Source organism: Oryctolagus cuniculus, chromosome 10, assembly GCF_051225735.1.
Source record: "Oryctolagus cuniculus isolate XC-2025 breed Fujian yellow rabbit chromosome 10, ASM5122573v1, whole genome shotgun sequence".
Classification (NCBI taxonomy): Eukaryota; Metazoa; Chordata; class Mammalia; order Lagomorpha; family Leporidae; genus Oryctolagus; species Oryctolagus cuniculus.
The window spans coordinates 71285426-71310897 of record NC_142876.1 but is presented as its reverse complement, the minus strand read 5'-3'; the positions used below and the strand labels follow the sequence as shown (position 1 = coordinate 71310897).

Sequence of the window (25472 nt, the reverse complement as noted above, 5' to 3'; positions counted from 1 at the left end):
TGGAAATTTCACCTATTTATGGTTTGAACCACTAGGGAAGCAAACAAAGCAACAATCTGGAAATGATCTTTATGTATCTTGAGGGTTTCTACTACCTTTAGAAGCTTTAAGTCTCATTTAAAAATCCATGGCTTCTGAATTCCTTACAAGAATACATACATGCAATTCATATCCAAATGCAATAAACTTTCAAACTCTTTCCAACAGACAATCTAAAACTCAGCAAATCCAAAATTAAACATGCTATCATTTCCTAGACTGGGGTTCCCACATGCAAAGCCCCTAGCCAGTGCTTTATTACCTTCTGACTTGTCACTCTGACTAAAACCTGGGTGTCAGCTGGAGTCTGCCCTTCTCTTACTCCCTATACCCAGTTCCACTAACCAGTCCTGCTCATTCAGCTTCTTAAATATTTCTCAGTCTAATTTTCCCAACCCACTAGCATTCTTAGGTCATCATCATTACTCATCTAGACTTCTGGGTCTTCAATCCAGTAACTGTGTGTCTCTCAAGTCCATCATTTACATAAGCTCCACTACCATCTTTAAAGACATGAACACTACCCGATCATTATTGTGAAGAAAGTCCCTGGGTGTCTTCTCCTGCCACTGGAGAAACCCAAAACTTTTCAAGTAGAAGACATCCTGAACCTTCAGCCACATCTCACCATACTTGCCCTCAATGGACTTCCAGGGATGCCAAATGCCTACTGTTGCACATACACACACACACACACACTCTTTCTATTTCACATCTACAGCCGTGGCTCACTCAAGTTCTTCCTTTTTTTTTTTTTTAAGTTGTAAGCTTTTTATTTACAGAGAGAGAAAGAGAGGTAGAACACACTTGAATTCTTTCTGAGAGAGAGAGAGAGGTCTTCTATTTGCTGGTTCACTCCTCAGATGGGTGCAATGACCCGAGCGATGCCGATCCGAAGCCAGGAGCCATGAGCTTCTTCCAGGTCTACCATGTGGGTTCAGGGGCCCAAGGTCTTGGGCCATCTTCTACTGCTTTCCCAGGCCATACCAGAGAGATCGATCTGAAGTAGAACAGCTGGGACTCTAGAAGTGGCGCCCACTTGGGATGCTGGCACTGCAAGCGGCAGCTTTACTCACTATGCTACAACACTGGCTCCTTTCTTTGTTCTTAAAATTGATTTCTTTCCTGTTCTGATTCTTTTTTTTTTTGACAGGTAGAGTGGACAATGAGAGAGAGAGACAGGGAGAAAGGTCTTCCTTTGCCATTGGTTCACCCTCCAATGGCCACCGCAGCCGGTGCACTGCGGCTGGTGCAGCGCACTGATCCAATGCCAGGAGCCAGGTGCTTCTCCTGGTCTCCCATGCAGGTACAGGGCCCAAGCACTTGGGCCATCCTCCACTGCACTCCCAGCCCACAGCAGAGAGCTGGCCTGGAAGAGAGGCAACCGGGACAGAATCCGGTGCCCCGACTGGGACTAGAATCCGGTATGCCGGTGCCGCAGGTGGAGAATTAGCCTATTGAGCCACGGTGCCGGCCCTGATTGATTCTTACTTCAACTTCAGAGTACATTCAGAGAAATCATCCTGAGGTAGTCAACCTGCTATGTGTCAGTTATTCCTCGATGTGTTTATGCACTATTCCTTAAATGTCTTCTACACGGAGCTTACTATGTTATACAGAAATTATCAGTTCACAGAATCAGAAAAAGAACAATAAGAGCCAACATTCCTCATTTGTTTTTAACATTCCTCATTTTGATCATTGTCATCTGAGAGGCAAACATATTTCCTTCCTCTGGTAGATGAAACTCCTACTGTTCAGAGGGCACAGGCAAACTGGTTTTGAAGATTGATCTATACCCTTAATCATCATACTGTAAGAATTCCACAATAACTAAAAACCCACAGCGTATCAGATATTTCAATTACCTTATTTTAATCATCTAAGATTGATATGTGTGGAAAGACTCATGATCTGGCACTGTAAGCCTTGACCACAGGCAGCCACTGCACTCTCTCTACTCCTGGTAGAGTACTACCAGCAGACCCATGAGCTGGTGATCCACTACACTAGTGGAGTACCGCCAGCATACCCATGAGCTGGTGATCCACTACACTTCACAGAACCAAACAAAATCACTACTAATCCCTCCTTCATCTGCTGGACTTTATCTCTTGCATTCATGCCCCCACATGATGCATTTCTAATCACTCTTGAAATAACCAGGTTTATCAGAGAAACTTGTGAGTGAAGAAGGACTTTGATCAGCTCAATCCCATTTTGAAAATAAGTTTAAAATGCAAAATAAGGTTGGTATTTTCTAACTTCATTTTAGAAGGCACATCTTACACAGCACACCCAATCAAAATCTTAAGTATAATAGTTCCAAAGCAATTAATAAAGCATGAAAGTACTAGGTTTTAAATTAACTCTAAAGCACATGATACTCCTGTTTCTATATATCCTTAGCAGGGAGAAGTACTGATCTTTTTGATATTTCTTAATAGCATTAATCATTAAGTGCTTATTCCTACTACGCCTTCTGAACAATCTGTCTGTACCTGTAACACAGACATATGAACAGATACATTCTATTTTCCATTATTTCATTCTTATTTATTTGAAAAGCATAGTGACACAGAGAAAGGAAGAGACAGAGAGACTATATTTTCTACCTGCTGGCTCATTCACCAATGGACTGCAACAGTCAGCGTGGGCCAGGACAAAGCCAAGAGTCTGAAACTCCATTCAGATCTTCCATGTGGCTGGCAGTGGACCAAGATTTTGGACATTTTTGAGTGTGCATTAGCAGGGAGGTGGATTGGAAGTAGAACAGTGAGATAGTGAACCTGCACTCTCAGTTACAACCTTTCCAATCCATTATTCCAAGTGTCTACAATCTCTTTATAACAGCACCACAGTGAAACCACTACAGTTTATTTTATTTATCGAAATAAGAATTTATTTATTTATTTATTTGAGAGGTAGAATTACAAAGAAAGAGTGAGGAAGAGACAGAGAAAAAGGTCTTCTATTGGCTGGTTCACTCCTCAAATGGCTGCAAAGCCAGAGCTGGGCTGATCTCAAGTCAGGAGCTAGGAGCTTCTTCTGGGTATCCCACATGGGTGTAGGGGCACAAGCTCTTGGGCCAACTTCTATTGCTTTCTTAGGCCATAGCAAAGAACTGGATTGGAAGAGGAGCTGTGGAGACATGAACCAGTGCCCATATGGGATGCAATGCCGCAGGTAGAAGCTTTGAATAATGTGCTACATCACCAGCCTCTAAACCACTACAACCTGCTCTTTGGAAAATATTAAGTGTCACAACTATCGCATAACATCAACTGGGCCCTTGTAAAAAAGGATTACACAGCCAGATTTCAACCAGCTCCATGCACTGGGGAGTTGGGCAAACACTGTATTTTACCAAGTTGGTTATTTTAACTCTTGACCAAATTTGCTTCATTATGAAAGGGAAAAACTGGGAGGATACTTAAGGTGCTAAGGAAACATACAATATGTGTCAGAGCTGTTACACAAATTGGCATGATACAGACAGAGACCCACAATGAATATGGGAAAGGGTCCACTGAACTTGAAAAATCTGATGTAAGAATCTAACTCAGGCACTGGGAATGCTGCTAGTTCTCTGGTGTACTTACATTCAGTTCCTCCTGTGTATGTTGCTGTCAATAAACTGTATCATGCAACTGGTCATTGCTTTTGCCAAATCCTCAAATACATTCCTTCCTCAGTGACAAAACTAGGTCTTAACAAACCCCAACACAACTTGTATGCATACTTCATAAATTACTTTATATAGCTTTCCATATCTTATTTACTTTGCAAATTTATAAACCCTACAGATATTCCCCCAAGGAGTCCTTGATGGAAATTATATTTAAGTTAGAAAAACAAAGCAATGGTTGAAAATGGCTGGCATATACACCCAGACTAGTCACAGATTTGGAGCAAGTCACAGATTTATCACAATAATTTAAAATACATTTTCTTCATTCTTCTGTAATTTAGTTTCTCATATAGCATACATTGTGTTTCTATTATGTTAGACAGAATGGATTCCAAGCATTGACAAGAACGCAAAAACTCACTGCCCTCACTCTGTTAAAGAAAGGATATACACACAAAAAAGTTCAGGACTTGGCATGACAAATGGTAAGGAAGGCTTAGAGGTAGAATGGGGTAGGAAGATGGCTAGGATTGAAGCCATGTGGAGAGGTCATAGCTATATCTACTGAACAATGACTACCAGGGATCTTGGAAGATGACCTTGGTAAGATGGTATCTGATGATACCTGAAGGGAAGAGGGGATGATCATTTGGAGAACAGGAGGCAGGAATTCAAAGTAGAAGAAACCAAATATTAAGATCCTTCAGATAGGAGCATGTTGATAATTTCCAGAAGCAGCAAAGAAACAAGTTAAGGTGAAGGAGAGTGAGGTACAGTCCAACAGCAGATTAAATCAGGGCTCCAGAGGTCAGGTCAACATGAGGACCTCATGTTGATGGGCACACTGAGGCTTGAACTCTAAGTGGAAAGCTACTTCAGTTACATCTCCAGTTCTGACACCAGACTTCACCCTCCTACTAATGCAGATTTTGGGATGCAGCAGGTGATGGCAAAAGAACTTGTATCTGGGCCATGCATGTGGGAGACCTGGATGGACTGTTGCCAAGTCCAGCCTGGGCTACAGCAGGCATTTGTGGCATGAACAGTCAGATAGGATGTGTGTCTCCCTCTCCCCCTTTCTGCTTCTCAGTTATTAACAAAAGATAAATTTTAAAATCCTACTTGGGGGCCAATGCTATAGTGCAGTAGGTTAATCCTCTGCCTGCAATGCTGGCACCTCATATAGAATATGATTCCATATTTTATCTTATTTTTATATGGATTGTGAATGATGTTATAAGGATTCAAATGGACCTTGGCAATACGATTTTCTGCATCCCTGCCCAAAATGATAAGTTTCTAGGACTGTACAAAGGGCAATACACAGCAATAGAGCATTTAATGTAAGATGAAATGGTTTAGATTTCAGAAGTACCAGGCTCCTGACTGCTGTGTGGGAGAAACTGATAGCAGAGCTTGTACATAATGACACCAAGAAAGAGAAAGGTTAAATCAACATGTTTATGGTTTTCAGTGGCTGGGGAGTGTGTATGAGAAAGAAAAGGCTACTTCTGACTTCCAGTGGTTAGAAAACAGAGATAATGTTAAACATCCAATCATGCACAGGACAGACTCCTGCGAAAGATAATGAATGATTCAGCCCACAACATCACTAATGACAAATCTGAGAAACCCAGGGATGTTAAACACAAATTCAGATGCAGCCCCTGAAGTTGCAGGTCTACCTATATATAGCTGGGACTGGGACTGCTATGGTCTTCTGGGGCATCTAGGGATGGAAGATACATGCCAGAGTCATCCAAGAATGAGTTACTTAGGAGAGGCTCACTTTATGTTACAGAATACACTTGTACTTTCATAAAATGAATACTGATTGGAAGGGATGTTCCTACTATCTTTCCAGAACATCTGCTATGTAAGATCATTGAATTAGGTGTGCCTCCTATTCTCAACAGATTTACACAACTGGTACAAAGGCTAAGGCATTATAGTTTCTTTTTTTTAATTTTTTTATTTATTTATTCTACAGAGTTACAGACAGTGAGAGAGAGACAGAGAGAAAGGTCTTCCTTCCATTGGTTCACTCCCCAAATAGCCGCCACAGCTGGTGCTGCACTGATCTGAGGCCAGGACATTGGACAACACACTAAGGACAGATTCCACATGAGAAGTAAGTACACAGTGACTCCTGTTGTTGACTTAACAATTTGACACTCTTGTTTATGGCATCAGTAATCTCCCTAGGCTCTAGTCATGAGTTGCCAGGGCTATGGAAGCCTTTTGAGTTCGCCGACTTCGATCTTATTCCGACAGGGTCATAGTCAAAGTGGAAGTTCTCTCCTCCCTTCAGAGAAAGGTACCTCCTTCTTTGATGGCCTGTTCTTTCCACTGGGATCTCACTCGCAGAGATTTTTCATTTAGGTCTTCTTTTTTTTTTTGACAGAGTGTCTTGGCTTTCCATGCCTGAAATACTCTCATGGGCTCTTCAGCCATATCCGAATGCGTTAAGGGCTGATTCTGAGGCCAGAGTGCTATTTAGGACATCTGCCATTCTATGAGTCTGCTGTGTGTTCCACTTCCCATGATGGATTGTTCTCTCCCTTTTTGATATAGATTCTGCATGAGTAGGTAGTACACAGTGACTCCTGTTGTTAATTTAACAATTAACACTCTTATGTATGATACCAGGGATCACCCAAGGCTCTTTTTTTTTTTTTGACAGGCAGAGTTAGACAGTGAGAGAGAGACAGAGAGAAAGGTCTTCCTTTCTCCAATAGCTTACCCCCCAAATGGACGCCACGGCCAGTATGCTGTGCAGATCCAAAGCCAGGAGCCAAGTGCGCTCCCACCCCAGTCTCCCATGCGGGCGCAGGGCCCAAGCACCTGGGCCATCCTCCACTGCCCTCCCAGGCGACAGAAGAGAGCTGGACTGGAAGAGGAGCAACCGGGACTGAATCTTGCACCCCATATGGGACTAGAACCCGGGGTGCCAGCACCACAGGTGGAGGATTAGCCAAGTGAGCCACAGCACTGGCCCACCCAAGGCTTTTGACATGAGATGTCTATGCTGTGGAAGTCTCTTGAACCCACAAATACACATCAGTTTTCAGGCAAGGCTATGAGCAAAGTGGAAGTTCTCTCCTCCCTTCAGAGAAGAGTACATCTTTCATTGATGATCAGTTCTTTACAATGGAGTCTCACCCACAGATGTCCTTCATGTAGGGACAGTTTTTGCAACATTGTCCATGTAGGGACACTTTTTGCAGCATGCTATAATGTGCATTCTGTGATGCAATAACCTGGGGGATAGTGTATGCGATAAAAGTGACCATAGTCCTAGGAATGTGTCCAGTTACTCATTGTGACTCACTTTGGCCAGCTGAGTATCTAGCAGAATTTTCACACAAAATGATGAAAAAGCTACCTCTAATTTTCCCACGTCAATCCAAGCCTTACCCTCTTTCTTCTTCAGATTCTTGTTTTCCAACCTGCCTGCCTTACCTCACTCCTCATGCTGGCAAACCTAAGCCTGTCCTTGTCCTCCAGCACAAGAAATCTCCAGCTGTCTGCCCTGCCTGTCTCCTTGCTCTGACCAAATGCTCTTTCCACAATTGCATTCCTATTCCCAAGACCTCCAAGACTTCTAAGTGCACCCTGGCCTCTGTTGACTCCAAGTCACCCACTCCCCACCCTGTTTATCTTGCTGCCCGTTCCTGCTTCTCCTCTGTCTGCGCACGGACTCCTCCTCTCAGACCCTCTTTCTAGTCCTCTGGACTCTCTTCTTCAATGTGCATACCCTGGCCCAGACCTGCATATTCTCAGATATTATCTTGGAGATTGTACCTTTTCTACTGGCCAACACAGTACAGACACAATTCAGACAGGAGTGGATTCCCAGCAACCTCGCCTGGTGAGTAAGGGGAATACAAAATGATGGCAGACTGACATACAGACTGGCATACAGTCTGTACTGTCACCTCTGATAGTTATAGGACCCTTTCTACAATGACATGATCCTAGATATATTATTAATATCTGTATATCTTCATCTCCATCTGTTAGTTCTTTTTTAGAACCATAGACATCAGTAATGATGTCCTTTCTCTGAACAGGTTCTTTACTTTCAGTCCTGCCAGATGGACCAGACTGTAGGAGCCTCCAGACGTACAAGTAACTTCTCAATGGAATGTGGTCTGTAAGCACAAAGCTGACAAGAGGACAAGTCACAGAGAAGGTAAAGAACACGGAGCAGGATACCTCTAATGTGCTTTGGAGGAGAAAGAGCAGAGGGCAGATAACAGAACATAAACACAGAAAGTAAGTGGTTATTTTGAGGAGATTCACCTAGCTAGGGCAATGAGATGCCACAAGTGATGAGGATTTTCAGAGCCACGCCCTAGTGCCATCTACCTTGTATTAAAGACATGCTGAGCTGGATGCCAAGCCCTTGACCCACATTCCTTTATTACTTTCTCAGTCATGCTATTAAGATGGCTATTCTCCTAAAATCTTAAGGTAAGTAAGGCCCAAAGGAGTTAATGCAGCTGAGTGGCTAGTAGCAGAAGGACAAGGAATATCTGACTACTAAGTCTTGGTTCATTCCAGTTTCAAACTGCCTTTCTGAAGTAGAGGCGTGGTAGGACAGATGAGTTGTGGGGTCATAAATGAGCATATTTCAAATATCCCTGAAAAGAAATTATTGAATTCATGCCTAGGAGTTTTCCAAAACTTTATGAAAAATGCACGTATCATGAAAAAACAACAGAGTTTTCAGAATGATTTTGTGCAAACAAAACTAATGTTTTACTTCCTCTTTCCATAAACTTTTTGAGATCACCTCCTGGGTCAAATGTCCCTATCAGTACCCTGGGGATCATGACAATATGGATCTGGAGCCAGAGCTAATGAGTCTAGGAGATTCCAGCCCCTCATTATGTGTAAGCCTCAATCTCACCCTAGCCCTCTGCCCATGTATAATGAAGGCTGCTCTATCACTGTCCCTGGAGATAGGGAGAGCTCAACTGGCAGGGAACACAGTCTTGACAGTTTTTCTCCAACTAATACAGCTTCCTACTAGGATGAGAGTGTATTTCCCTCTTAGCCTTACGAAATAGTGAAGGCTGCAGGAGGTAGTTTTGTCCTTGCTAGGACAAAGGCGCCCAGGAAAGGACCACGATGTCAGTAATTCAGCCAATATGGGTCGGCCTCCGTTCATGTTCCTGGATGGTAATTGCTTGTGTAATGGTGTAAGTAGGGGAACACGGTGTTAACAGTCAGATATTTGCTCAGCCAGTTACATGCTGACCAATCATGAACCTGTCTCTACTCTCTCAGATAATGCAGAGATGCTCAGATATACTTCTTGCTCTTAAATATTTAAATGGAAATTAATGCATTTTTGTGTTCATGAGACAGAAACATGAAGGTTTTGTCTGTGGCATGTAAGTTGGAGAGGTATCTGACTCACTCCACAATCTTTTCAGATGATTGGTCAATATGAAGTACACTCATCAGCCATTTATTTCCTAGGTTGGCCACAGGATGGTGAACTCATTACTGGCAATGGCTCAAGCAGCTTCAGTGCCAGCATCAATGCTGAGAATCTGAACACATGGCTGAATGTCTGAAGACAGAGAGAGAGCCAGGAAGGCAGTGGTGCCATGGGGATGCCAATTGGCTGGAGATAGCTTGTAATGCTGCTACCCAGAGATGGCACTGATAAGCCACTGGCCAGAGACAGCAAAGTGAAGCCACTGCTGAGAGATGGCAGAAGGCCTTAAGTACAGCCACAAGGGGTATAAGGCAAGCAGAGGGCAAATTATTAGTCCTCTGCATGCTAAGTCTGCAGCATGATGGCAAACCATTTTCTTATGGTATCTCCAACAGCTTCAGTAGCAGGGTAAAACCTGTGGGCCTGTGCACATGAGTCAACATTTGAAATGGAACACAGAACCCAGAAGGGCAGTGTTGTGCCATGTGGATAACACTGCCTGGATACAGTATGGGCTGCTGCTACCCAGAGAGGCCACTGAACACCACTACTCAGACATGGCAGAGAGATGCCAGTGCCAAGGTACAGTAGAATGCCTGGGACCCAGTTGGCTCAAGTGGACTTTCTCCACAAACATATGAGGTGTTGTGCAAGGAATCAGAGCAGTAGGGATGCTTGGAACTACAATTTCATTAAGACAAAATGTCTCTTCTGACCACAGCCACTGGATATTTCAGAAACCCCTGAGGCCACATCTTAGTACACATATTAGACATATGGAAATGCAATGTGTTAGATGTTGTCACGTTGCCTAAAATGGGCATTGTTAAAGCTGAAGATTTTATAATTCTGTTTTTCAAAGTTTCATATTTTGTGAAGTTGTGTTTAATTGCTTCTTGTTTCTTTTTAATAAACTAATATTTTCCTCACCTTTTTCCTTTTTCTGAGCCCCGAGGAGTTTCATTAGTAGTTTGGAAGCCCACTGGACTCTCCACTGTCACTGTGCACTCCCAGAGTCCTGGAACTTCAACAACCACTAAATACCTGTGGTCCCTATGTGGAACTGCAGACCCACGTCAAACCACCTGAGAAGACCTGTTGAAGCCTCATCTAGCAGCTTATTTCAGGCTCATTCTGCAACTTCTTCCATACCCACTGTTGCTCCAAACATCCCCACTTAGTAACAGGGCAGTCATTCAGTTTCCCAAGTCAGAAGCATTCATGTTGTCCCAAAGTCTTTGCTCCCTCACTCTACACTCTCGGGAGTCTCTTTTTCCAATTTCCTTGCTTTGAAAGACAGCATCTCAAGTGAGAAGAGATCCGCGCCCCTACTCACTTAATTCTGCCCCATCAATGCTACCTAAATTGGCTTCTGAATCGAGCCTCACTTCTGCTTGAATGGGTCTGATAGGTTCCCAGATACTCTCCTTCAGACAACACGGTCCTTTCTGGCCTTCCTGTGCAAAATGACCAGCAGAGATATGCTGACCTTCATTTGTCTGACCTGAATCCTTTATTCCAGCCCTCAGTCTGCTTCTGTAACTTCCTTTGTATTTCCCCCTGGCATGGAAAGAGATAAAATGGCTGACAACAGAATGAGGTGAAGCACCCATGAGTCCTGAGATGGAACGTAAACATCTGTCTTCCACAGGCAGGTCTTAGCACCCAGGTTTCAGGTGTGGTGCCTGAGTTGGAGGTGTGTTTGAGCTGATTACACTGCCACCCTCCTTTGCCTTCTCAGCCAGCAGCTCAAGCCTCAATGCTGTGCTGTCTTCTAAGAATATTGTGCCAGTGCCCAGATCACAACGCAGGTGCAACAGATTTCCTGTGGAATGTTGGCTCCACCATCAGTGCAGGTCAATCACTCTGTAGTCTATAGGTCCATGGAGGCAGCTCTAAATATACTTTGTATATTTAGAGATAAATATACATCTAAGAACACCCATTCCTGGTACATGGTTCAGTAGCTATTAGCCAGTGTTGGCTTGGTGTTTCCCATGCCCAAGATTTCCACGCCAGCTTGAACCTCCAATGTGAGTTACAGCTCCAATGTATTGGGAGACCTGAAAGTGTGTTTCAGCTCCAGTGTCTGAGGATGGTTGGATACAGGCTACAGCACCAGGAACTAGAGAGACCTGGATGTGGATTAGAACCTGCTAGAGGCCCAAGAGTCCTAGGTGTTGCAATGAGCCCCCTAGAGTCCCAGAAGCCCTAGAATTTATGGTAAAAAGCCTGCAGAAATAACCAGAGCACTGGACAGGGGCATCGGAGATATGGGAGGAGATGACATATGTGGATCAATCTGTAGGGAATCCTGGAAATGTCTATGATACAGAGCTACATACAGGGAAACTCTAACATGGGTACAAGAAGGCAATCTTGGATGCCAGATCTCACCTCAAGTCTTAACTGGGACTTCAGCACCTCCTTGACTTGCTTCCTCTGGTCTGCTTTAATGAATCCAGGAAGAAAAGAAAGCTAGGCATCAGTAGCAATGTAAAGATAGGTGGCAGTCTGATTAAGGCTGCTCTGTATAGTGATCTGCCATCAAAGAGACCCAACAGGTCAGTCCACTACAGGGGCTTTCAATGTGGAAAGTCAGGGCTTCAGCAGAAGTCAGCATATGAACAGCTCTCCCAACCAAGAGTTGAATCACTGCAAACAGAACTGCCCTGGATTCCAAGGACTTCAGGTCAGAGCCACAGATCTTGTTGTCTCTAAGCTCGTTCACTCAGCCCAGCTTCGAAAGTAACCACTACTGCAGAGGAGATGGTTAAGTAGGGTCAGTGACATTGCAGGCAGAACTATAAAGTTCCTCTTAGAGATGCCACCAGCATTCGCCTGGCCAGCTCTCCTTCCAGGCCAGCTAGGTAATGGAAATCAACAGGGTGCCTTTCCAAGGAGGCTCACACCTCCCTTAGATGTACCCTATGTGAAGAGAAAGATAGACCTAGGCTCCTAACTGGCAAGGCCTTAAAGCTCAGCAGATTATCAGGCCCATTCTGTCAGCTTCTCTTGGCCTCAATTGGAAAACTTATTCATGTTTAGACAGCAGCTTACTTAGGTGCCCTCCAATATTGATTCTGTCCATGGGGCCACATTCATTGGTAAATCTCACAGTCTAACATCAATGTCTCTACCCCTGAACTGTGTCCACTGATGGTCCTCTCCCCCACTTAATGTTGTATGATTGTTCAGAATTTCTCTACAGAGAGAATCTTCTACCCACAAAAGAGGAGTGGCCTTTCTCCCAGTCTTGGTTGGGATAAGCTTCAAACCACATCCATCAGACAGTCTTCACAAGGGTCCAGAGACCTCCCCCCATTTCCTCTCCTCTATGAAATCCTATTACTTGGTAAATGCTACTCTTAGAATTGTTGGTTGTTATTCTCACCCTGTCTTTTATACTACCATATCTGTTGAAGTGTTACAGAAGATAATGGAATGAACCAAAGCCTTCACCAACCAGGCTGTCAACCAAATGCTGCTACAGGGATATATTCAGCTCCCCACCCAGGAGACAGTGCCTTGAGACATTACCCCATGGCAACAGAGAGCACCTCGTCACTCCATGTTAACAGGAAGTAGCTCTAAAGACAGATCATCATCCCTGTACCACTCCTGGACTTTTGAAGCTAATGTAATCCCAGAAAACTCTTGCTTTATAAAAAAACAAAAAGGGGGATATTAGTAAAATGGAACAGTCTCGTCTGTGGCATAATCTATGCCCCAGACACTATCCTAGCTCTATCCCCCAATGCCAATGCTGAGAAGCCATGTGATCACATGGCCCAACCACAGGTGTCAGCTCTACCGCCCCCCCATGGGATTCACTGCTCCTACTTTCCTGCCGCCCCCCAGACAAAGGTTTAATAGGACCTGTTCCTGAAAATTTCTCTCTCTATATATATATATATTGATATATATATTATTATATATTAATATATATTACATTCTTCCCCTCTCTCTTACCCTCTTGCCCTCTCCCCCAGCCCAGTGGGCTTCCCCCACCCAACAAAACAATTTTCCTCTAAAAAAAAGGCAATCTTGGATGCTAGATCTCACCTAAAGTCTTAACTGGGCTCATGAAGAACCATAACTTCCTTTTGTCCTCCAAGTTAAGAAAAGACTTTCAGTTATATGTAATTCTATATCAATTCCCATGATTTACCATTATTTAGAAACTGGACCTGGGAACCCGAGTCCCATGGACCAAATGTTAGAGATAACATTTGAGGAGCTTAAAAACAGATACAAGTCTGTGGAGGAAGTGTTACTCCAGGGTGGACAGCAGCCCAGTAAGTAGGCTCCAATCATTGCACTCACTATAACTAGTGCCTAGTGACCTAACAGTTAATCCAGGGGGTATCATTCTGCTAAGACTTAAGGGCACACAAGTGGATGTTTAGGTATGGGAAGCCAGGACATTGATGCAAGGAGTTTTCCTACTTGAATAACCCACCCAGCCTTCACCTGCAATGTAAAAGAAAAGGTGACTGGAAATGGGACTGTCCTCACCTCCAAAAGGTAGAAGACTCAAATTCCCTCAAGGCCTTGTCTGAGGAATGATTCAGCCAAGGAACTCAGGCAGCTCCCACAACCCATAGGAATGGCTCATGCCAAGAGTCCAAGGGAATTTTGATATTGCAAGTAAGAATATTAATTTTGTAATTTACATGGGATTGACATACTCTGTACTGAATTCTCATGTGGGGCACCTATCCTCCCTGAGCTATGACATGGGAGGTGACAACAAACCAAACTTTCAAAAAATGACTCTGCCTTTAGTTTGCCAGATAAATATTCTTATTTTTCAGTATTTTTCAATGGCACCTGAATGTTCACATCCTGTATTGGCAGGCATTTAATATGATCAGTTGGTACCGCTCCCATGTTGCTTTCCTCTGTGTCTTTGCCCTAATGCTAATGTGTTGCTGTGGGTTTGTTCTGAGAGGAGGAGTGTGGTGGGGGCAAGAGGCACGGAGTCACCACACAGACCCCGGGAGTTGGGTGAAAGCAGGCCAGAGGTGAGCAGCCCACAGACTCATTTATTTCAGTTCTTACAACAGTTTTTATAGCCAAGACAGCCAATCCAGTCAAGGGGCGGTTTATTCCCTAACCAATCACAGCCTGTTGCCAGGCAGGCTCTGTTGCCAGGTGGGTTTCAAAGCCATTCCTGAGTAACTGACGCTCGCTTGCCAGTGGCCATCTTGGCATGGCCTTCTCATTCCACCACATTTCCCCCTTTCTGTTTATTTTTGAGCAACGGGAGGTATGATTCTTGGTCATACCATTGTTGACCCCGTTTCCATGTGGTCTCCGAACGCAGCTGTGCCTGTCTTAGGTTGTCTCCCAGGGGATCTTACCCGTCATTGACTAACCAGTGCTCAAATCAAGAGACCACAGGATTGCTTGCTCAGATAGGGAAAGGAATGAGGATAATGGTTATCAGGAATGGAATGGCATGACCACACACAGGCTGTGGGCCGTTTGAATGGCTGATCAGAGCTAGTAGGGTACAAAACATTAATGGATGTGGCTATGGGCAGTTTCTCAGGGTAGGATGATAGGGCAGGTCATCTGCCAACAAGGCGGATTCTCAGTCTTGTTCAGCTGGTTCTGGTTGGCTGTCAGTTGCAGGCTTGATGTCTCTGGCTGGTATCAAAATGGGCTATCCTGCATTCTCTGGAAAGACACAAGCATATCCTCGACCCTTGGTTAGCAGAAGCCTTTTTACAGGCGTTGGAATCCAGGGCCTGAATTTTGCGTCCATTCCTACATTTACGGCAAACATGTGGGTGGGATGGGGTCTAGCAGCTGCCCTGAGAGCCTGGGGTGCCTGAGTACTGCTACAAATGTGGGTATCCTTACTGGGTGCGGATGGGATGACCTCGCAGGAGTTATTGTCTTCGAGGTCCTCTAAGTTCATCCCACGGGTATGTGGGGGGTGGCTGACTAGGCATTGCTACATTGTTTGCTGCATTGTTTGCTACATTCTTTGCTGCATTGTTCACTACATTCTTTGCTACATTGTCATTTTCACTGTCCAGAGCTCTCTCTCCCTAAGTCATCAACTGTTATCTGTGAGACAGATGCCTGGAGTGATAGGCTCTTATCATTCACAGACTAATGAGTGCAAACACAAGAATCCACTTGGATGATCCTCCTGAAAACAAAGATAAAGTAGATCCTCAATTCTGGGATTAGGGCATAGCCTCACAGCACACACGCTGTCCCTTTAACAGTCCTCTTAAAAAACATTCTGTCATTGGTCAGAGGCTAGAAGGAGACTTGCCATTCATGGAAATTTTTCTCCATCACGGAGACCTTGTTCCTTATCAGTCACTTTAGAATACACCTGTTCTTCCTGTATAGAAGCCAAATGGAGAATACAGAATGGGTCAGGATCTCAGAGATATTAACAGAGCAGTTCTTCCACTTCACGCTATTGTGCCAAGTCACTACACTATAATAATCCAGATACCTGGAGGCACCTCATAGTTTCTAGACCTAGACATAAGGGACGACTTCTGCATGCCATTAAAACCAGAATCCTAGCATTCGTTTGCCTTTCAATGGGGTGATTCTGCCTCAAATGTCACTCAGCAGTATACTTGGAGAGTCCTTCCTCAAAACTGGGAGACAGACCTCACCCATTTAGGATTCCTTTTGTAAAGGCTATTAGGGAGTTTCAATTAAGACTGCAGCCATTCTAAAATATGTAGATGATATTATTTGCAGTCCCTAAAAAGAGGACTCAGATGAAAATATCATCCAGGTCTTGAAATTTTTAGGTAAAGAGGATATAGAAATTCCTCAACCGAATCTCAGGTTCTTAAATGGGAAGTATAATATCTGGGATATATTCTAACTACAGGAAGGAACCCTCTTTCATTGAATTCAAAGGAAGTGATATTACAAACAGGGCCACTACCACAGATGAAGAAACAGTGAAGGACATACCTGAGAACACCAAATTTCTGCAAGATTTGGGTATCAGGATTTGGGTAAGTAGTGAGACCCTTATATGAGGCCTTAAAGAGTCTGACACAGACCTATGTTATTGGATAGTAAGACAACATGAAGCTTTCAAAAAGATCAATGACATACTACCATAGGCACTAGCACTAGGAATGCCTAATGAAGACAAGCTAACTCCTCTGTATAGCAGAGAAACAGGGGATAGTTTTGGATATGCTCACTCAAAATTGGATTCACTTTTATGATAAGGGCCTACTTTTCAAGATAACTGGATTCAGTGGCTACTGGACACTCTGCGTTTTTGCTGTTACATTGCATCTGGTAGAAGGAACCATCAAGTTGATTTCAGGGCAAAACTTGAAAGCTCAAACTCCACAGCAGGTATAATGAATTCTACAGGAGGATGCCTTATTAAGTACCTGTTTCAGAGTCATCTTAGGTAACACTCAGCATGAAAGTCCTCAATCTAGCTATCTCCTGCCATTTGAGGTACTAGCTAACTCTTGTGTATAGATCATACAGCACATCTACAGCAACAGGCATATCAAGGTGAACCTCTGGAAAATCCTAATGTTTAATGATTTACAGTGATGGAAGTAGCTTCCTGAAAGGAGTTAGAAAGCCATGATATTCCATAGTTGATCATACTCAAGTAATACATGCAAAGGCATTCACTTCAACCCTACAAAGTGAAACACAGACCAGAGCCTTATAATTGTAAAAAAATCTCTAAGGTTAATACTAAGAAAGACTACAAATATAAACTCCTTGTGTTACAGACACCTGTGGAAATTTGGATAGAAAAGGCCACTGGATGCATAGATATCTCCCATTAAGCTTCAGAAAGATTTGAGCTCTCCTCCTGGCAGTCACCATCAAAGGAAATACACTAGCAGAAAAGGTAGCAAAGAAGTCTATTGCTCTGGAGAGGCGGAGCCAAGATGGCGGAATAGTGAGGGCGCGCACCGATAGTCCGGGAAAATTTAGTTTAATAAAAGGGGAGTTACGGTAGCCTCAGAAAAAAGAACCAGGAAAATACTACAGAGGAAACTCTTCTGGATCAAGCGGCTGTGAATTGGAGGACCTACTGTGAAACAAGGTCGCCCACCGCGCGAAAGCCGAGCCGCGGGACCGAGCCGCGGAAGCCGCAGGGTCTGCGCGCCAGTGCTCTAAGGGGAGTGCATGTCACACAGACAACAGCGGGGAGATTTGGGACGTCCAGGGCTCCGAGTCCACACATCGGCGCTGGAAGGGGAGGTGAGCTCAATAACCCGAGACATTGGTGGGGAAACGGGGGTCAGAATCTAGAGGGGGACCGGAAAGTGCAGCAAACTCACTACCTGAAAGAAGGAAAAAAAAAAGCTTCGGGTTTCTCTTCCCCCTATCCTTGCAAAGGTTGCAAGGCTGCAAGGCTTGAAGAATTCCCAAGAGACAAAGAGCAGGCCCCCTCTCTGGATTTACATATCAACGGGGAGAGCTAAGGAACTGAGTCACTACAATTCAGTAGCCTAGGCAACCCAGTGGGAGTCTAGAAGAGCCTAAACGGACTCTGGGGATAGAAGCCAGAGACTGGAAGCTAAATACCATCAATTCTGCACAGCCAGCCGTGCCGTGCGGTGTTACTTACCCCCTGAATAAATAAAATAAATAAATAAATAAATAAATACATAAATAAAAAGAGATTTACCACGCATAACCTGAGGGTGTCACCTTTGCACACCCTTAACAAGGAAGAACCAAGCAGAGCTCTCAGCCTGCACCCATCTCAGGCCTCCAAGGCTCCTCCAACAGCAGGCAGTCCACTTAACATGGACATAGTATAAAATAAAATAAAAAAACGCACAGTGACGCAAGAAGAATTAACTATGCCAAGTAACAAACACAGAAATCGAGGGAACAAGATCAACGATGACACTATGATGCCTCCAAATAAACAAAACACCCCAAACCAAGATTATGAAGATGCTGAGATAGAAGAAATGCAAGATACGGATTTCAAAAAATTTATGATAAGAACGTTTAGAAGTTTTCAAAAGCAAATCCTTCAACTACAGAAATCCTTATTGGACAGGATTGAAAATCTCTCTCGTGAAAATGAAATTTTAAGGAAGAATCAAAATGAAACTCAGAAACTAGTAGAACAGGAAAGTGTGATAGTGAAGAGAAATCAAAATGAAATGAAGAGCTCAATAGATCAAATGACAAACACATTAGAAAGCCGTAAAAACAGAATGGGTGAAGCAGAAGAGAGAATATCGGAATTAGAAGATAGAGCACAGGAAAACATACAGTCAAACCAAAGAAAAGAAGAGGAAATTACAAATCTAAAAAATATTGTTGGGAATCTACAGGATACTATTAAAAAAACCAACAATCGAGTTCTAGGAGTTCCTGAAGGCATGGAGAGAGAGAAAGGATTAGAAGGCCTTTTTAGTGAGATACTAGCAGAGAACTTTCCAGGTTTGGAGAAGGACAGAGACATCCTAGTACAGGAAGCTCATGGAACCCCCAATAAACATGACCAAAAGAGATCCTCACCACGACACGTGGTAATTAAACTTACCACAGTGAAACATAAAGAAAAGATCCTAAAATGTGCAAGAGAGAAACGTCAGATTACTCTCAGAGGATCTCCAATCAGACTCACAGCAGACTTCTCATCAGAAACACTACAGGCTAGGAGGGAATGGCGAGACATAGCACAGGTGCTAAGAGAGAAAAATTGCCAGCCCAGAATATTATATCCTGCCAAGCTCTCATTTGTGAATGAAGGTGAAATAAAGACCTTTCATAGCAAACAGAAATTGAAAGACTTTGTGGCCACTCGTCCGGCCCTGCAAAAGATACTTAAAGATGTGCTACACTCAGAAACACAGAAACATGGCCATCAATATGAAAGAAGAGAAAGGAAGAACACCTACCAGTAAAAGAGCATGGGAAGCTCAAAGCATATACTAGAAAATATTTCCGGGAAAATGGCAGGGCAAAGTCACTACGTATCAATAGTCACATTGAACATTAATGGTCTGAATTCTTCAGTTAAAAGACACCGTTTGGCTGACTGGCTCACAGAACACAACCCAACTATTTGTTGCCTACAAGAAACACATCTCTCTAACAAAGAGGCATGCAGACTGAAAGTGAAAGGTTGGAAAAAGATATTCCATGCCAACAGAAACCAAAAAAAAGCAGGTGTAGCCATATTAATATCAGACAAAATAAACTTTAATACAAAAACTGTTAAGAGAGACAAAGAGGGACACTATATAATGATTAAGGGTTCAATTCAACAGGAAGATATAACTATTATAAATGTATATACACCTAATTACAAGCACCGGTCTATTTAAAAGATATGTTAAGGGACTTAAAGGGAGAGTTAGATTCCAATACAATAGTACTGGGGGACTTCAATACTCCACTCTCAGAAATAGACAGATCGGGGGTTTCCGGCAAGATGGCGGAATAGGAAGGGAGCACACTGATAGTCTGGGGAGAGATAGTTTAATAAAAGTGGAGATACTGCAGGTTCAAGGAAGAGTAGGGGAGGAAACAGCAGAAGAAACTCTTCCGGAACGCGTGACTCACAGCGGACCTGCGTGGAGAGCGTGGGAGCCCACAGTTCGGGACACCAGCGGCAGACTCAACACACCAGCGCTGGAACGCGAGGTGAGCCGAACCTCAATAGCCCGAGACACTGGCAGGCAAGCGGAGAGAGGAGACTAGAGGGAATGACCCCCAGAGGGGGAAGTTCACAAGGCTAACTGGAAGAGAGAGAGAGAGAGAGAAAAAAAAAGGTGACTGGTACGGACACAGGTTTCTCTCTCTCCGCTCACCTCTCAAGGGCGAGCAAGACAAAGAGCAGGCGCCATCTTGGACATACGTCATAAGCAGAGCGACCTCAGGTCTGCACCGGCCCTGAGCCTAGCAGAAAAACCTGACTTTGGGCGGGGCAAATTAACAGGAGATTAGGACCTAGTAAATTTGTGGTGCTACTGAACTGAGACTGTGAAAAAAGAGACGGTGGGGGAGAGAACTCACGGAATTCACGTGAGCACTCTCCAGAGACACTACAATTCCGTAACTTTGGCAACCCAGTGGGAGGCTGAAGGAGAATTTGAGCCCACTCTGAGGGCCGAACAGATTCCCTGTGGGGTTCTTGGGAAAGAGCTTCTGATCTCTGGCTCCTGTGGGTATATCATTTGCCTGCTAACTACCTCCAACTTCGTTCAGCTGTGCGGAATTACTTCCCTTTTGAATCAAAAAAAAAAAAAAAAGAAAGAGAGAGAGAGAGATTTACCACGCCTAACCTGGGAGTGTCACCTTTGGCACACCAAACAGAGCTCTCAGGCCACACCCATCTCAAGCCCTAAGGCTCCATCAAAAACAGATAGTCCACTTAATCTAGAGTCATAGTATAACAAGAAAAAGCACCACAGTGAAGAAACCAAATATCTCCAATATGCCAAATAACAAACGCAAAAACCGAGGTAATAAAAACAAGGAAGTCACCATGACGCCCTCAAATGAAAAAGACACCCCAATTCAAGATTATGAAGATGATGACATAGAAGAAATGCAAGAAGCAGATCTCAAAAAATTGATAAGAACATTAAGAAGTTCTCAAAAACAAATTCTGGAACTACAGAAATCCCTAATGGACAAGATAGAAAATCTCTCTCGTGAAAATGAAATATTAAGGAGGAATCAAAATGAAACGAAACAACTAGTACAACAGGAAACTGGGATAGTGACTGAAGTGAAGAATTCAATAGATCAAATGAAAAACACAATAGAGAGCCTTACAAACAGAATGGGTGAAGCAGAAGAGAGAATATCGGACTTAGAAGACAGAGAACAGGAAAGGATACAGTCAGACCAAAGAAAAGAAGAGGAAATTAGAAATCTAAAACATATTGTCGGGAATCTTCAGGATACTATTAAAAAACCCAACATTCGGGTTCTAGGAGTTCCTGAAGGCATAGAGAGGGAGAAAGGATTAGAAGGCCTTTTTAGTGAGATATTAGCAGAAAATTTCCCAGGTTTGGAGAAGGACAGAGAAATCCTAGTACAGGAAGCTCATGGAACCCCCAATAAACATGACCAAAAGAGATCCTCACCACAACACGTTGTAATTAAACTCTCCACAGTGAAACATAAAGAAAAGATCCTAAAATGTGCAAGAGAGAAACGTCAGATTACTCTCAGAGGATCTGCAATCAGACTCACAGCTGACTTCTCATCAGAAACTCTAAAAGCTAGGAGGGAATGGCGAGACATAGCCCAGGTACTAAGAGAGAACAACTGCCAGCCCAGAATATTATATCCTGCAAAGCTATCATTTGTGAATGAAGGTGAAATAAAGACTTTTCATTGCAAACAGAAATTGAAAGAATTTGTTGCCACTCGTCCAGCCCTGCAACAGATGCTTAAAGATGTGTAACACACAGAAACACAGAAACACGGTCATCAATATGAAAGAAGGTAAAGGAAGGAAACCAAGGAAGGAAACCTCACAGCAAAAGATCACAGGGAATTCAAAGCATATATTAGAACTTATCTTTGGCAAATGGCAGGGCAAAGTTACCACTTATCATTAGTCACATTGAACGTGAATGGCCTGAACTGTCCAGTTAAAAGACACCGTTTGGCTGATTGGGTTAAGGAACAAAACCCATCTATTTGCTGCTTACAAGAAACACATCTTTCCAACAAAGATCCATACAGACTGAAAGTGAAAGGCTGGAAAAAGATATACCATGCCAATAGAAATGAAAAAAGAGCGGGCGTAGCCATCTTAATATCGGACAACATAAACTTTACCACAAAAACTGTTAAGAGAGACAAAGAGGGACACTACATCATGATTAAGGGATCAATTCAACAGGAAGATATAACAATTATCAATGTATATGCACCTAACTACAGGGCACCAGTTTATCTAAAAGATTTATTAACAGACTTAAAGGGAGACTTAGACCCCAATAAAGTAGTACTGGGGGACTTCAATACTCCACTCTCAGAAATAGACAGATCATCCGGTCAGAAGATCAACAAGGAGACAGTAGATTTAAACGACACTATAGCCCAAATGGATCTAACAGATATATACAGAACTTTCAATCCTACAGCTACAGATTTTACATTCCTCTCAGCAGTACATGCAACCTTCTCTAGGATTGACCACATACTAGGCCATAAAGCAAGTCTCAGCAAATTCAAAAGAATTAGAATCATACCATGCAGCTTCTCAGACCATAAAGGAATGAAGTTGGAAATTAGCAACTCAGGAATCCCTAGAGCATACGCAAACACATGGAGATTGAACAACATGCTCCTGAATGAACAATGGGTCGTAGAAGAAATCAAAAGAGAAATCAAAAACTTTCTGGAAGTAAATGAGGATAACAGCACAACATACCAAAACTTATGGGACGCAGCAAAAGCAGTGTTAAGAGGAAAGTTTATATCAATAGGTGCCTACATCAAGAAATTGGAAAGACACCAAATAGATGAGCTTTCAATTCACCTCAAGGATCTAGAAAACCTACAGCAAACCAGACCCAAATCTAGTAGGAGAAGAGAAATAATTAAAATCAGAGAAGAAATCAACAGGATTGAATCAAGAAAAACATTACCAAAAATCAGCCAAACGAGGAGCTGGTTTTTTGAAAAAATAAACAAAATTGACACCCCATTGGCCCAACTAACTAAAAAAAGAAGAGAAAAGACCCAAATCAATAAAATCAGAGATGAAAAAGGAAATGTAACAACAGACACCACAGAAATAAAAAAAACATCAGAAATTACAAGGACTTGTATGCCAGCAAACAGGGAAACCTATCAGAAATGGATAGATTCCTGGACACATGCAACCTGCCTAAATTGAACCAGGAAGACATCAAAAACCTAAACAGACCCATAACTGAGACAGAAATTGAAACAGTAATAAAGGCCCTCCCAACAAAGAAAAGCCCAGGACCAGATGGATTCACTGCTGAATTCTACCAGACGTTTAAAGAAGAACTAACTCCAATTCTTCTCAAACTATTCAGAACAATCGAAGAAGAGGGAGTCCTCCCAAATTCTTTCTATGAAGCCAGCATCACCTTAATTCCTAAGCCAGAGAAAGATGCAGCACTGAAAGAGAATTACAGACCAATATCCCTGATGAACATAGATGCAAAAATCCTCAATAAAATTCTCGACAATAGAATGCAACAACACATCAGAAAGATCATCCACCCAGACCAAGTGGGATTTATCCCTGGTATGCAGGGATAGTTTAATGTGCGCAAGACAATCAATGTGATACACCACATTAACAGACTGCAGAAGAAAAACCATTTCATTATCTCAATTGATGCAGAGAAAGCATTTGATAAAATTCAACACCCTTTCATGATGAAAACTCTAAGCAAATTGGGTTTGGAAGGAACATTCCTCAATACAATCAAAGCAATCTATGAAAAACCCACAGCCAACATCCTATTGAATGGGGAAAAGTTGGAAGCATTTCCACTGAGATCTGGTACCAGACAGGGATGCCCACTCTCACCACTGCTATTCAATATAGCTCTGGAGGTTCTAGCCAGAGCTATTAGGCAAGAAAAAGAAATTAAAGGGATAGAAATTGGGAAAGAAGAACTCAAACTATCCCTCTTTGCAGATGATATGATTCTGTATTTAGGGGACCCAAAGAACTCTACTAAGAGACTATTGGAACTCATAGAGGAGTTTGGCAAAGTGGCAGGGTATAAAATCAATGCACAAAAATCAACAGCCTTTGTATACACAGACAATGCCATGGCTGAGGAAGAACTTGTAAGATCAATCCCATTCACAATAGCTACAAAAACAATCAAATACCTTGGAATAAACTTAACCAAAGACGTTAAAGATCTCTACGATGAAAATTACAAAACCTTAAAGAAAGAAATAGAAGAGGATACCAAGAAATGGAAAAATCTTCCATGCTCATGGATTGGAAGAATCAATATCATCAAAATGTCCATTCTCCCAAAAGCAATTTACAGATTCAATGCAATCCCAATCAAGATACCAAAGACATTCTTCTCAGATCTGGAAACAATGGTGCTGAAATTTATATGGAGGCACAAGAGACCTCGAATAGCTAAAGCAATCTTGTACAACAAAAACAAAGCCGGAGGCATCACAATACCAGATTTCAGGACATACTACAGGGCAGTTGTAATCAAAACAGCATGGTACTGGTACAGAAACAGATGGATAGACCAATGGAACAGAATTGAAACACCAGAAATCAACCCAAACATCTACAGCCAACTTACATTTGACCAAGGATCTAAAACTAATTCCTGGTGCAAGGACAGTCTATTCAATAAATGGTGCTGGGAAAACTGGATTTCCACGTGCAGAAGCATGAAGCAAGACCCCTACCTTACACCTTACACAAAAATCCACTCAACGTGGATGAAAGACCTAAATCTACGACCTGACACCATCAAGTTACTAGAGAACATTGGAGAAACCCTTCAAGATATTGGCACAGGCAAAGAATTTCTGGAAAAGACCCGGAAGGCACAGGCAGTCAAAGCCAAAATCAACTATTGGGATTGCCTCAAATTGAGAAGTTTCTGTACTGCAAAAGAAACAGTCAGGAGAGTGAAGAGACAACCGACAGAATGGGAAAAAATATTTGCAAACTATGCAACAGATAAAGGGTTAATAACCAGAATCCAAAAAGAGATCAAGAAACTCCACAACAACAAAACCAACAACCCAATTAAGAGATGGGCCAAGGACCTCAATAGACATTTTTCAAAAGAGGAAATCCAAATGGCCAACAGGCACATGAAAAAATGTTCAAGGTCATTAGCAATCAGGGAAATGCAAATCAAAACCACAATGAGGTTTCACTTCACCCCGGTTAGAATGGCTCACATACAGAAATCTAACAACAACAGATGCTGGCGAGGATGTGGGGAAAAAGGGACACTAACCCACTGTTGGTGGGAATGCAAACTGGTCAAGCCACTGTGGAAGTCAGTCTGGAGATTCCTCAGAATCCTGAACATAACCCTACCGTTCGACCCAGCCATCCCACTCCTTGGAATTTACCCAAAGGAATTTAAAGTGGCAAACAAAAAAGCAGTCTGCAGCCTAATGTTTATTGCAGCTCAATTCACAATAGCTAAGACCTGGAACCAACCTAAATGCCCATCAACGGTAGACTGGATAAAGAAATTAAGGGATATGTACTCTTTAGAATACTATACCGCAGTAAGAAACAACGAAATCCAGTCATTTGCAACAAAATGGAGGAATCTGGAACACATCATGCTGAGTGAAATAAGCCAGTCCCAAAGGGACAAATACCATATGTTC

The 25472-nt window shown here is 42.9% G+C and overlaps 1 long non-coding RNA gene across 2 annotated transcripts in view; it reads right to left on the bottom strand.

Annotated features, from left to right (window-relative positions):
• Positions 1 to 2913: 2913 nt before the first annotated feature.
• Positions 2914 to 25472, bottom strand: part of LOC103349284 (uncharacterized) — a 75567-nt gene continuing 53008 nt past the window's right edge. Inside the window, exon 6 of one of the 2 annotated variants that reach the window (XR_011379460.2) lies at positions 2914 to 3180. This is a non-coding gene — a long non-coding RNA (uncharacterized LOC103349284). The remainder of the gene's footprint in view (positions 3181 to 25472) is intronic. The other variant, XR_016214184.1, reaches the window with a different exon arrangement.